General features: G+C 36.7%; 1 protein-coding gene across 3 annotated transcripts in view; it reads left to right on the top strand.

The window, feature by feature from the left end:
- Positions 1–14,163, top strand: part of LOC106063479 (orexin/Hypocretin receptor type 1-like) — a 176,255-nt gene that overhangs the window by 134,699 nt on the left and 27,393 nt on the right. The gene's annotated exons all lie outside the window — the stretch shown is intronic.

Below are 14,163 nucleotides of genomic sequence, written 5' to 3'. Positions count from 1 at the left end.
TTGATGTCACACTATGATATGTAGGCCAGTGTTTGTGTCATTATGTATTTCACTGATTTTACATTTCTGTCCTTGTTATCTTTAAAAAAAAAAAAATAGAAATCAATGCGGCAATCAGGACACCTAGAAATGTCAAGTAAATAAAGTTAGAACTTGGAACTGACTGTTGGTTATGTGTTGTGTCTTGCATCTCAGAACTTGGAACTGACTGTTGGTTATGTGTTGTGTCTTGTATCTCAGAACTTGGAACTGACTGTTGGTTATGTGTTGTGTCTTGTATCTCAGAACTTGGAACTGACTGTTGGTTATGTGTTGTGTCTTGTATCTCAGAACTTGGAACTGACTGTTGGTTATGTGTTGTGTCTTGTATCTCAGAACTTGGAACTGACTGTTGGTTATGTGTTGTGTCTTGTATCTCAGAACTTGGAACTGACTGTTGGTTATGTGTTGTGTCTTGTATCTCAGAACTTGGAACTGACTGTTGGTTATGTGTAGTGTCTTGTATCTCAGAACTTGGAACAGACTGTTGGTTATGTGTAGTGTCTTGTATCTCAGAACTTGGAACTGACTGTTGGTTATGTGTAGTGTCTTGTATCTCAGAACGTGGAACTGACTGTTGGTTATCTGTTGTGTCTTGTATCTCAGAACTTGAAACAGACTGTTGGTTATGTGTAGTGTCTTGTATCTCAGAACTTGGAACTGACTGTTGGTTATGTGTTGTGTCTTGTATCTCAGAACTTGGAACTGACTGTTGGTTATGTGTTGTGTCTTGTATCTCAGAACTTGGAACTGACTGTTGGTTATGTGTTGTGTCTTGTATCTCAGAACTTGGAACAGACTGTTGGTTATGTGTTGTGTCTTGTATCTCAGAACTTGGAACTGACTGTTGGTTATGTGTTGTGTCTTGTATCTCAGAACTTGGAACTGACTGTTGGTTATGTGTTGTGTCTTGTATCTCAGAACTTGGAACTGACTGTTGGTTATGTGTTGTGTCTTGTATCTCAGAACTTGGAACTGACTGTTGGTTATGTGTTGTGTCTTGTATCTCAGAACTTGGAACTGACTGTTGGTTATGTGTTGTGTCTTGTATCTCAGAACTTGGAACTGACTGTTGGTTATGTGTTGTGTCTTGTATCTCAGAACTTGGAACTGACTGTTGGTTATGTGTTATGTCTTGTATCTCAGAACTTGGAACTGACTGTTGGTTATGTGTTGTGTCTTGTATCTCAGAACTTGGAACTGACTGTTGGTTATGTGTTGTGTCTTGTATCTCAGAACTTGGAACTGACTGTTGGTTATGTGTTGTGTCTTGTATCTCAGAACTTGGAACTGACTGTTGGTTATGTGTTGTGTCTTGTATCTCAGAACTTGGAACTGACTGTTGGTTATGTGTTGCGTCTTGTATCTCAGAACTTGGAACTGACTGTTGGTTATGTGTTGTGTCTTGTATCTCAGAACTTGGAACTGACTGTTGGTTATGTGTTGCGTCTTGTATCTCAGAACTTGGAACTGACTGTTGGTTATGTGTTGTGTCTTGTATCTCAGAACTTGGAACTGACTGTTGGTTATGTGTTGTGTCTTGTATCTCAGAACTTGGAACTGACTGTTGGTTATGTGTTATGTCTTCTATCTCAGAACTTGGAACTGACTGTTGGTTATGTGTTGTGTCTTGTATCTCAGAACTTGGAACTGACTGTTGGTTATGTGTTGTGTCTTGTATCTCAGAACTTGGAACTGACTGTTGGTTATGTGTTGCGTCTTGTATCTCAGAACTTGGAACTGACTGTTGGTTATGTGTTGTGTCTTGTATCTCAGAACTTGGAACTGACTGTTGGTTATGTGTTGTGTCTTGTATCTCAGAACTTGGAACTGACTGTTGGTTATGTGTTGTGTCTTGTATCTCAGAACTTGGAACTGACTGTTGGTTATGTGTTATGTCTTGTATCTCAGAACTTGGAACTGACTGTTGGTTATGTGTTGTGTCTTGTATCTCAGAACTTGGAACTGACTGTTGGTTATGTGTTGTGTCTTGTATCTCAGAACTTGGAACTGACTGTTGGTTATGTGTTGTGTCTTGTATCTCAGAAAAGTACGTAAGTGGTGATGTTCAAAGGGAAATAACTTGGATCGGTGTTTCCAGTCAATCTGTAATGATTATGAAATGGTTCTTCAACAATTGACTTTTTAATATGCCCTAAGCATATCAACATTTTAAGATTCTCTTGTTGATTAAGTAATAGTAGGTTTATAATCCTCATTTGACATTGTCATTTAGTCAGTCTGGCCACCAATGGAACATTTTGAATCTTCTTAACAACAAAAGAGAAAACAAATATTTGTTGTGACCTTACTGAGTAACATCCACAATTCTAATGACCGAGTGAAAATATTCTAAACAAATACATGTCTTCTTATAAATCCTATTTTATCGTCGATAGCAAACTTTTGCTTTTGTGTATTTCCTGTTTTCCCAACTCTAAAATAAGTTGTTGTTCAAATATACATGTTCTTATTTAAATCACATTTTTACTTGTTTCAACTTAAAGAGAATACACAATTTTATTTCAGTGAGATGAAAAACATGCTTCTATTTAATTCTAGACCTGGACATACACCCAACTTTAAAAAACATAAAAACATTTCGTCTGTTTAGACAGAACAAAAGAATGTGTGATCACAATGTAAGTTGATACTGGCCGTGCCTCAAGCCCCATTACATGAGCGCTCAAACGAACAACGCAAAACTAAGATACTTGTTCAACTATTTGCTGAAGATAGAGAGATTGAATTGAGCTGTCAAAACTGCAATTAATAACAAGATTCTTAGATGAAAATATACTTTGAAAAAAAAAGCACCACAAGAATCCAATCTACAAGCTATGTTATGCTAATTCACCATTTTATTCCTGGGAGTTAAGAATCAGTAATACAGAATTCCGGTGACCTGATGGTGAAAGTATATTATCACTGACCTATAGAATATTGTGTATGTGGAACAGTTTTCAGGACACTTGCTACACTTCCCCTGGTAGCCTTTCATTCTCACGTGATTCAGATTGTGACATTAGCACCTGAATTAAAGGTAGACAGTTCATGCTGGCTGAAGTCATTCTAGTACATAAAGCATATGATAGAAAACTAGCCATTTCATGGTAGGTAGATTCAGATTGTTACTTAACATCTGATATAATGCTCGCCATCTCATGCTAGGTAGATTCAGATTGTTACTTAACATCTGATATAATGCTGGCCATCTCATACTAGGTAGATTCAGATTGTTACTTAACATCTGATATAATGCTGGCCATCTCATGCTAGGTAGATTCAGATTGTTACTTAACATCTGATATAATGCTGGCCATCTCATGCTAGGTAGATTCAGATTGTTACTTAACATCTGATATAATGCTGGCCATCTCATGCTAGGTAGATTCAGATTGTTACTTAACATCTGATATAATGCTGGCCATCTCATGCTAGGTAGATTCAGATTGTTACTTAACATCTGATATAATGCTGGCCATGTCATGCTAGGTAGATTCAGATTGTTACTTAACATCTGATATAATGCTGGCCATGTCATGCTAGGTAGATTCAGATTGTTACTTAACATCTGATATAATGCTGGCCATGTCATGCTAGGTAGATTCAGATTGTTACTTAACATCTGATATAATGCTGGCCATGTCATCCTGGCTCTCCGTCGATACAAAAAGAAGAGACGTGCTCATGCTGATAGTGTTGCCGATACTGTTGTATTGTTAATTCTACTAACGACTTGATACAACAGGGTACGAAGATTTAAATGTTATTATTATTACATTCTTCATATGTATTCAATGAACTGATAGTTATAAGGATATAGTTAAATCCTAGGTGTCACTTTCAAAGACCGCATCACGAATGAAGAGATTAGAAATAGGATTAATTCAGCTATTGGACCCCAAGATGACCTGCTAACCATTGTAAAAAAGAAAAACACAAAATAAAACTCTATGGCCACATCACCAGGTCCTCAGGGCTCGCAAAGACCTTCCTTCAGGGAACAGTACCAGGAAGAAGATGAAGAGGAAGACAGAGAAAGCGATGGGAAGACAGAATTTTGTAGATGTAACATATATAGGTTCTTAACATTGTCTCAAGCTACAATTGCTATGTCACAACATCAAAAGAAGGTCACAGGAAGGTCAGAAAGGTCCCATGCCCTGTGATGAAGACTCAAGCAATCAAACTGACAAGACCTATTGACCACCCCCTTCCCTGGTGGCCAGCTGAACTTGAGCAGAGAAAGAAAGGAAACTTGTTTTGCATCCTACAATTGGTTTGTTGGGAATAGCTAGTGACATGAAGGAAATCACTCATGTATCATCCAAGGGGGGGGGGGAATACGTTGGTAGACTGGGTCACTGGGGTGGGCATCACTCGTATCAATATGGAAGCATAGAATAAGTAACACTAATGTTTCTTTTTATAGCAGCGGTCATTTCTGAGCTCATCTTCTGGCTAGACACAGCCGCTCAGGTAATAGAGCTATTACATCAGCTTTTAAAATAAACTTTGATTATTCAGTTTAAAATATTTTAAAATATTGATTACGTCATCAAAAGTAAAAGTTGTCGGAAACATTTCCATCACTTGATCTTTAAGAAACAAACACAGAAGATAAATGTGCTAAAGGTCAGTGGAGATGTCTTAGCCAAGCAAGAAACAAACACAGAAGATAAATGTGCTAAAGGTCAATGGAGATGTCTTAGCCAAGCAAGAAACAAACACAGAAGATAAATGTGCTAAAGGTCAGGTCTTAGCCAAGCAAGAAACAAACACAGAAGATAAATGTGCTAAAGGTTAATGGAGATGTCTTAGCCAAGCAAGAAACAAACACAGAAGATAAATGTGCTAAAGGTTAATGGAGATGTCTTAGCCAAGCAAGAAACAAACACAGAAGATAAATGTGCTAAAGGTTAATGGAGATGTCTTAGCCAAGCAAGAAACAAACACAGAAGATAAATGTGCTAAAGGTCAAAGGAGATGTCTTAGCCAAGCAAGAAACAAACACAGAAGATAAATGTGCTAAAGGTCAATGGAGATGTCTTAGCCAAGCAAGAAACAAACACAGAAGATAAATGTGCTAAAGGTCAATGGAGATGTCTTAGCCAAGCAAGAAACAAACACAGAAGATAAATGTGCTAAAGGTCAATGGAGATGTCTTAGCCAAGCTGAGCTCTAGTGATGAACACGGGGAGAAAAGGGTTAATGCTATTATTAATAAGCGGCTAAGTGTTAGACGAATGCTGCCAAAGTGTCCACTTTAGAAACTCTCACTTATGTCATACTTTTGTGAATTTACGTTTTCTTTTTTTTTTATCAAAGTTGGTAAAACCATTTTGAAAATTTTGTCAAAAGTGAAATCACTATTTGATATTTAAAAAAAACAAACCCAATTGTTTGAAATACGATCAGTCTCGGATCATTGTACATGTCCACTAAGAATTACTAATGTTGTCATGTCGGCAATATTACAGTACTCTCGTGTCTTAGAGTTTCTTTATGTCGTGTCACATCGACCTCGTAATATTTATCAGACTGCCAGGTGTTCTTATTTTGGATACAATTTGCAGTTATTATATAATTCTATGACACAACTAGACCTACTAAACTTTAAATGCTAAACCACATACTTGTTCGCTAAATGTGACATCGGCGTTCCACCGGAAGTGATTTATAGATCATCAGCTTGCTCTTGCCTTCGGAAGAACATTTGTCAAAATGTATTCGACAGGCCAGCTTCAAACTTGTACTACATCCACGGCACATTGATCAGGTCCTCCGTTGAGGCCAGCAGAAAAACTGCCGAAACTGAAGAGTGGAAGACAGCAAGAACCCTAAATAAACTTTTTTGAGGAGTCAAAAATCAGCAAGTCTACACTTGTGTATACGTCACTGGTACGTGTCTTAAAACAAATTTCAAATTGAAAGAGCTTTATAAATATATAAGAATCATTTCTTTGTGATAGTTTGGAAACAAGATGGTGAGAAGGATACATCATCTTTAAAGTTTAGTGAATCTGTAATAGTTCCGCTTCTCCATTGCGACATCAGACGTCACAAAAGTCGGTGCACAATGTGTTCATACTACAGTTCTCATGTAAATCCTTCTTTAATTTAAACCACAGACTTAGTAACCTAATAACTCATGTCACTAGATGTAAAGCCTATTGGCGGAACAAGAGTTGGCAATCCCCAGAAGTTGTAATACCTGAACCATAGACATATATATATTTATATATGTCTGTGACCTGAATACAATCTTTTAACCCAAATGTTTGGAAAACGTATTTTCTTGAAAATATTAGAATCTTTATTTTTATGTAGACTTCCGAAATGTTAAACCTATATTCTTCTAACTATTAAAATATTGTAAATACATTTGAAATGAAACGACCTGTCTTGAGACTTATATCAATCAGTGTGTAAATAGGACAGCTTCATTTCGTCAACTTAATGTGTCTGCTCAGTGCAGAGGTCAGTCGAGTCTTTCATTTTTTTTTAAATTTATGTATGTTAGCTTGGCTATTAACAAATGTCTTCATGCCAATAGACAGAATAGAACGAAGTTGTTGTTGTTGTTGCTGTTGTTGTTGTTGTGCTTTGATTTTTTAACACGTTCACATCCATCAGTCTCACCTTGCTGGTGATTCCAAGTCTCAACCTCCAAATGTCAAAATGCATTAACTCCCTTTGTTTTGCCTACATCTGTCGTTTGCAAGTTCATTCAATCTGGGACACTTCTTCTGGTCTAGCAGATGTGGTCAGAACAAAATGTCAGACACTATTCTTTCTTCTTGCTTTGTCACATTTTCAATCAAGTGAAATTAATGAGTCATGTCTTCTGGTAATACATTAGAAATGAATGAGTCATGTCTTCTGGGAATACATTAGAAATTAATGAGCCACGTCTTCTGGGAATACATTAGAACTGAATGAGCCATGTCTTCTGGTAATACATTAGAACTGAATGAGCCATGTCTTCTGGGAATACATTAGAACTGAATGAGCCATGTCTTCTGGGAATACATTAGAACTGAATGAACCATGTCTTCTGGGAATACATTAGAACTGAATGAGCCATGTCTTCTGGAAATACATTAGAACTGAATGAGCCATGTCTTCTGGGAATACATTAGAACTGAATGAATCATGTCTTCTGGGAATACATTAGAACTGAATGAACCATGTCTTCTGGGAATACATTAGAACTGAATGAGCCATGTCTTCTGGGAATACATTAGAACTGAATGAGCCATGTCTTCTGGGAATACATTAGAACTTAATGAGCCATGTCTTCTGGGAATACATTAGAAATTAATGAGCCATGTCTTCTGGGAATACATTAGAACTTAATGAGCCATGTCTTCTGGGAATACATTAGAACTGAATGAGCCATGTCTTCTGGTAATACATTAGAACTGAATGAGCCATGTCTTCTGGTAATACATTAGAACTGAATGAGCCATGTCTTCTGGTAATACATTAGAACTGAATGAGCCATGTCTTTTGGTAATACATTAGAACTGAATGAGCCATGTCTTCTGGTAATACATTAGAACTGAATGAGCCATGTCTTCTGGTAATACATTAGAACTGAATGAGCCATGTCTTCTGGTAATACATTAGAACTGAATGAGCCATGTCTTCTGGGAATGAGCGGAGAAACGAAAAACAAATATCTCTCTATCAAAAACACATATCTTAGCAACAAAAACACATATCTTAGCAACAAAAACACATCTTAGAAACAAAAACACATATCTTAGCAACAAAAACACATATCTTAGCAACAAAAACACTCATCTTAGCAACAAAAACACACATGTTAGCAACAAAAACACACATCTTAGCAACAAAAACACACATCTTAGCAACAAAAACAAACATCTTCCCAGTAAAAATACATATCTCGCCGTTAAAACATAAAGAAGATTGGGTGGGTGTGGGATATGAGCCAGTGTAATCTCTTGGTTCTTTAAAACCAAACCATTATAATACGCAGCAGTATGTGCAGGTCAGACTATTACATGGAGTTATGTGTCTGCTGGCGCCCTGGGCGTTTCACTTCTTTGTTTTAAATCTTGTCAGCTCTGAGCAGTTTGAATTGAACGTTTTGAAATGTTACAAATGAAGAAATGAAACTAGCGGAGCCAGAAATATGGAGTGGGGGAGAGATTGGTTTCCAAACCCTTATCCTAACGCCCAGTAAACCCTAACCCTAAGCATAAATATATGCTTATATAAATATATATATATATATATATATATATATATATATATATATATATATATATATATATATATTAGAATTTAAAAAAAAAAACATTGTTTCTCAATCTTTGGCGAAAAAAAAAACAGCCAGGTTGCGCCATTTCTCTTGACAACTAGGGGGTCTGGAGTCTGGGGGAGCGCTGTAAGCCCCGACGCCAAAAGCGTTTTCTTGCATTCTTCACAGCAGAAACGCATTCTCCTGATATCTACAGCTCATTATTCATTTTATTAAAAAAGGACCTTTTGAATAATGTTTTACTTGAAAAATATTCTAATATGAATTTGCAGGCCCTTACTTCATTGCAAATACAACCGATTTGTTCTTGAAAAGATAAGATACCCCACATATTTAGATTAAGACTTTGAGGATTACCGCCGAAAAAAAAAATATTCAAAAATAATATTTAAAAAAAAAGCTCATTTGTAAGTGATACATTTTGTTCAATAGGCATGTTTGTAACTTTGTTTTGTTACATAATTATATATCAAAGCCCTAAACAAAAAAATTCGGAAGTGGGAGGAGAAATTCAGTGGGCCAATTAGATTCTACATTGCATTTTTAGGATTCAAGCATATAAAGTGAGTTATAGTCTCAAAAATGTTTTATAGAATAGAAAAATATCAGTATGAGTAAAGGTTGGAAAAAAGGTGATTAGGAAAAAAATATTTGGGCTCAGAACTCATCTCAAATGTTACTCTTATAAAAGTTATATAGTAATTCAACTTTGTTGTTCACAAACTATGATTTCTAAATAAACGTAGGACCGCCCCCCCCCCACTCAAAGGGTTTAGATGAGAAGGGCAGTAGATGTATTCGCACTCCCCCCCCCCCCCAATCGGCTAACAGGAGAACGACATAATATAAAGATCGGTTATAATATCAATAACAAGTTTTAATTATATAGATATTTAATTGATTCTGTTAACAAGCTGTGATTTCTAGAAATAAATTGGACCGTCCCCCCCCCCCCACTCGAAAGTTTATGGGATTGATCGCCACCTCCCCATCCCACCAAATCATAAAAAATGAGTATATATTATTAACATAATTAATAAATTCGTATACAAATTGTGTGATATCTTTACTAAATTTCGTCTGCTCCCCTCCCCCGAAGTAAGGGAAAGAGGGGGGGGGGGGTCGGCCGAATGGAGGGGATCGCCCCTACCGCCCCCCCCCTCCGGATCCGCCAGTGCCCCAACTTTAATCACTAGAAGCCACTCAATCGAACCTAGTGTATGAGTCCTCCAGCTGTCTCTTTAGGCACCTACAAGGCTGCGGGGCATACATTTGAGACACAAATAAAAGCTAACTCCCGAGACAGGCACAGATAACTTAAACCAACACTTTCCCGGCAGGTAACGCCCTTGATTGAGTAATGGTTGACAAAATATGTCTGGGTCTGCCGTAGCAACGTAAAATATAGCATGTTTTCTTAATCCAATCATGGATCTAAAGAATGCCTGCGATTTATGGTATTACATACTTGATCTAAAGGATGCCTGCGACTCATGGTATTACATACCTGATCTAAAGAATGCCTACGACTCATGGTATTACATACTTGATCTAAAGAATGCCTACGACTTATGGTATTACATACTTGATCTAAAGAATGCCTAGGACTTATGGTATTACATACTTGATCTAAAGAATGCCTACGACTTATGGTATTACATACTTGATCTAAAGAATGCCTACGACTTATGGTATTACATACTTGATCTAAAGAATGCCTGTGACTCGTGGTATTACATACTTGATCTAAAGAATGCCTGTGACTCGTGGTATTACATATCTCATCTAAAGAATGCCTGTGACTCCTGGTATTACATACTTGATCTAAAGGATGCCTGCGACTCATGGTATTACATACCTGATCTAAAGAATGCCTACGACTCATGGTATTACATACTTGGTCTAAAGAATGCCTACGACTTATGGTATTACATACTTGATCTAAAGAATGCCTACGACTTATGGTATTACATACTTGATCTAAAGAATGCCTACGACTTATGGTATTACATACTTGATCTAAAGAATGCCTACGACTCATGGTATTACATACTTGATCTAAAGAATGCCTACGACTTATGGTATTACATACTTGATCTAAAGAATGCCTTTGACTCGTGGTATTACATACTTGATCTAAAGAATGCCTGTGACTCGTGGTATTACATATCTCATCTAAAGAATGCCTGTGACTCCTGTTATTACATACTTGATCTAAAGAATGCCTGTGACTCGTGGTATTAAATACTTGATCTAAAGAATGCCTGTGACTCGTGGTATTACATATCTGATCTAAAGAATGCCTACGACTCATGGTATTACATACTTGATCTAAAGAATGCCTACGACTCATGGTATTAAATACTTGATCTAAAGAATGCCTGTGACTCGTGGTATTACATATCTCATCTAAAGAATGCCTGTGACTCCTGGTATTACATACTTGATCTAAAGAATGCCTGTGACTTGTGGTATTAAATACTTGATCTAAAGAATGCCTGTGACTCCTGGTATTACATATCTGATCTAAAGAATGCCTGTGACCACTTGATGAAAACACTGGCATTCTTGGAGATGTTAAAGAGTTTACATAAGAGAACACAAGGTCTACGGAATTAGGACCTAGAAGAGAAATTTCAAAGAAAACCTATCAGGAATTTACTATTGAAATTAAAACTGAAAACTTTTTAAATTAGCGAATCTGAACGAAGTGGTCATCTCCTTTCCATTAGGACTAAAACAGAAAGATTTAAAAACTCCTTTATCTCAGTTTCGGTCAGAGTGTCACAGCTGTCGTCATCGAGAAGTACATAGAAGTCAAATTTATTAAGCGCTGATTGTGAGTGTGTGAATGTTGTTCGTATTTGCATCTATATTGTTATTGTACAGTAGTTACACCGAGGTTGTCAATTGTAGTCAAACTGAATTTCCATTTGATTGGATCAATACAAATTATCTTATCTTATCTCATCTTTTCCTTCGTGTTCACTGTGTGTCCAATTCATTTATTCTCATTAAACATTTTCAACCTGAGGTAAAGTACGACTTGCATCCCATGTGTCAGTAGGGTTACCAGACGTCCAAGGCCGTGTCCTCCTTTTGGGGGTTCTGTCCTCTGTCCGGCAGGCATTGGCCTAAAGTGTACAAATGTCTAGTTTTTGTTTTTTTTTTAAATGGGTATTCTTCATCCATCGGTTTTATTCCTTCATATCTTCTCGGTTCATGAACTGACTCATAGACAGAACTGTCACAGCAGTAAGATGACATTTTTTTAACAACCATCTTGTGGAGCAAGTGTACATCTTTTTCAAGGATGTTTAAAAACAACAGATCATCAAAATCCATCCAAATCTGCAAGTGTTTATTTTGCATTCAGAGGCATAATTCTAAAGTTGAAAAGGCCTTTTTTTTTTTTTTTTTGCTAATCAGCATGCAGTGGGCAAAAAAGGGAAATACATCCTCCAGAGAGAGGCACGTTTTTCACAATATACAAGATTAAGTGCGGCGCGGTGGCTGAGTGGTTAAGCGATTGGCTTCGAGGTTCGAGGTTGGATTGGGTTCGAATCTCGGTGAAGACTGGGATTTTGAATTTCGGTATTTTTAGGTCACCCCTGAGTCCCCCCAACTCTAATGGGTACCTGACTTTAGTTGTTGAATGTAAAGGCGGTTGGTCGTTGGTCTGACAACTGTTGTCCAAAGAAACAGATGACCTTAACATCATCAGCCCTTTAGATCGTAAGGTCTAATGGGGCAACTTTACTTACAAGATGAAGACAAAATATGCATGGAGTTCAACTAGTATTTTGGTGCTAATAGTGTACTACAAATAAACGATTTTTTTTCTACGAATTGCAATACTAAATATAGTAAAGTCGTTTGACCTTTGATTGGTTGTATGTTTCATCAAATGCAATGTAATAATCTTAGTTTTAAAATGTATTGTGTCTTGTTTTTACGATGTCCTCCTTTGTTAGGCTTTGTCCAATTTTTTTGTCCTACTCTGGTTGAGCTGGTGTCTGATAACCCGTGTTAGGCTTAGCCCTATGTGTTAGGCTTGGCTTGATCTAGTCAGATAACAAACAAGTGGAAGAAAAGAACAAGCAGACTATGTTGTACAGAGACATAATCAGACTATGTTGTACAGAGACATAATCAGACTATGTTGTATAGAGACATAATCAGACTATGTTGTACAGAGACATAATCAGACTATGTTGTATAGAGACATAATCAGACTATGTTGTACAGAGACATAATCAGACTATGTTGTACAGAGACATAATCAGACTATGTTGTATAGAGACATAATCAGACTATGTTGTATAGAGACATAATCAGACTATGTTGTACAGAGACATAATCAGACTATGTTGTACAGAGACATAATCAGACTATGTTGTATAGAGACATAATCAGACTATGTTGTACAGAGACATAATCAGACTATGTTGTACAGAGACATAATCAGACTATGTTGTATAGAGACATAATCAGACTATGTTGTATAGAGACATAATCAGACTATGTTGTATAGAGACATAATCAGACTATGTTGTACAGAGACATAATCAGACTATGTTGTATAGAGACATAATCAGACTATGTTGTATAGAGACATAATCAGACTATGTTGTACAGAGACATAATCAGACTATGTTGTATAGAGACATAATCAGACTATGTTGTATAGAGACATAATCAGACTATGTTGTATAGAGACATAATCAGACTATGTTGTACAGAGACATAATCAGACTATGTTGTACAGAGACATAATCAGACTATGTTGTATAGAGACATAATCAGACTATGTTGTATAGAGACATAATCAGACTATGTTGTATAGAGACATAATCAGACTATGTTGTATAGAGACATAATCAGACTATGTTGTATAGAGACATAATCAGACTATGTTGTATAGAGACATAATCAGACTATGTTGTATAGAGACATAATCAGACTATGTTGTACAGAGACATAATCTATTATGTGCACTTGTTGTGACCTCTCTGTGCATTACCTCATCAAGGTAATCATACAAGGAAGATAACTACTCCAGACACCAGAAGAAAACAACAACAACTAGCCAGAGAAAATAATTGTATGAGTTTGAACCAGACTACTTATACATCAGAACAGTGTAACGTACCTATGTAGTGAACTATGAACTGTAGTGTGTTTATTTTTAGTATACTGTATTTATATGTACCTAGGCATTGTATAGAATGCCTGTATTTCACTCTTTGCCGGTAACATATGTATAGCCTTTAACCCTGCTCAACAAATGATGGTGTCAGTAATTTCCTTGTTCACAGTACTCCATTTGTCCGTCCTTTGTACCAAGCTTATATCAACTCAGTCTGTCTGTCTAGTCAAATGTTTGAACACATTATTTCTCCAACACCCATACTCAGATCAAGATGAAATTTTGCAAAATTATCTCTTTTAACTGACAACACAAGTATCAATTCAGTACTGTGTAAGTCTGACAAAAGTAATTCAGCACTGTGTAAGTCTGACAAAAGTAATTCAGTACTGTGTAAGTCTGACAAAAGTAATACAGCACTGTGTAAGTCTGACAAAAGTAATACAGCACTGTGTAAGTCTGACAAAAGTAATACAGCACTGTGTAAGTCTGACAAAAGTAATTCAGCACTGTGTAAGTCTGACAAAAGTAATTCAGCACTGTGTAAGTCTGACAAAAGTAATTCTGTACTGTGTAAGTCTGACAAAAGTAATTCAGTACTGTGTGAGTCTGACAAAAGTAATTCAGTACTGTGTGAGTCTGACAAAAGTAATACAGTACTGTGTGAGTCTGACAAAAG

Source organism: Biomphalaria glabrata, chromosome 5 (genome assembly GCF_947242115.1).
Source record: "Biomphalaria glabrata chromosome 5, xgBioGlab47.1, whole genome shotgun sequence".
Classification (NCBI taxonomy): Eukaryota; Metazoa; Mollusca; class Gastropoda; family Planorbidae; genus Biomphalaria; species Biomphalaria glabrata.
Note: the sequence above shows the minus strand (reverse complement) of the source record. Positions and strands in the feature narration are given on the sequence as shown.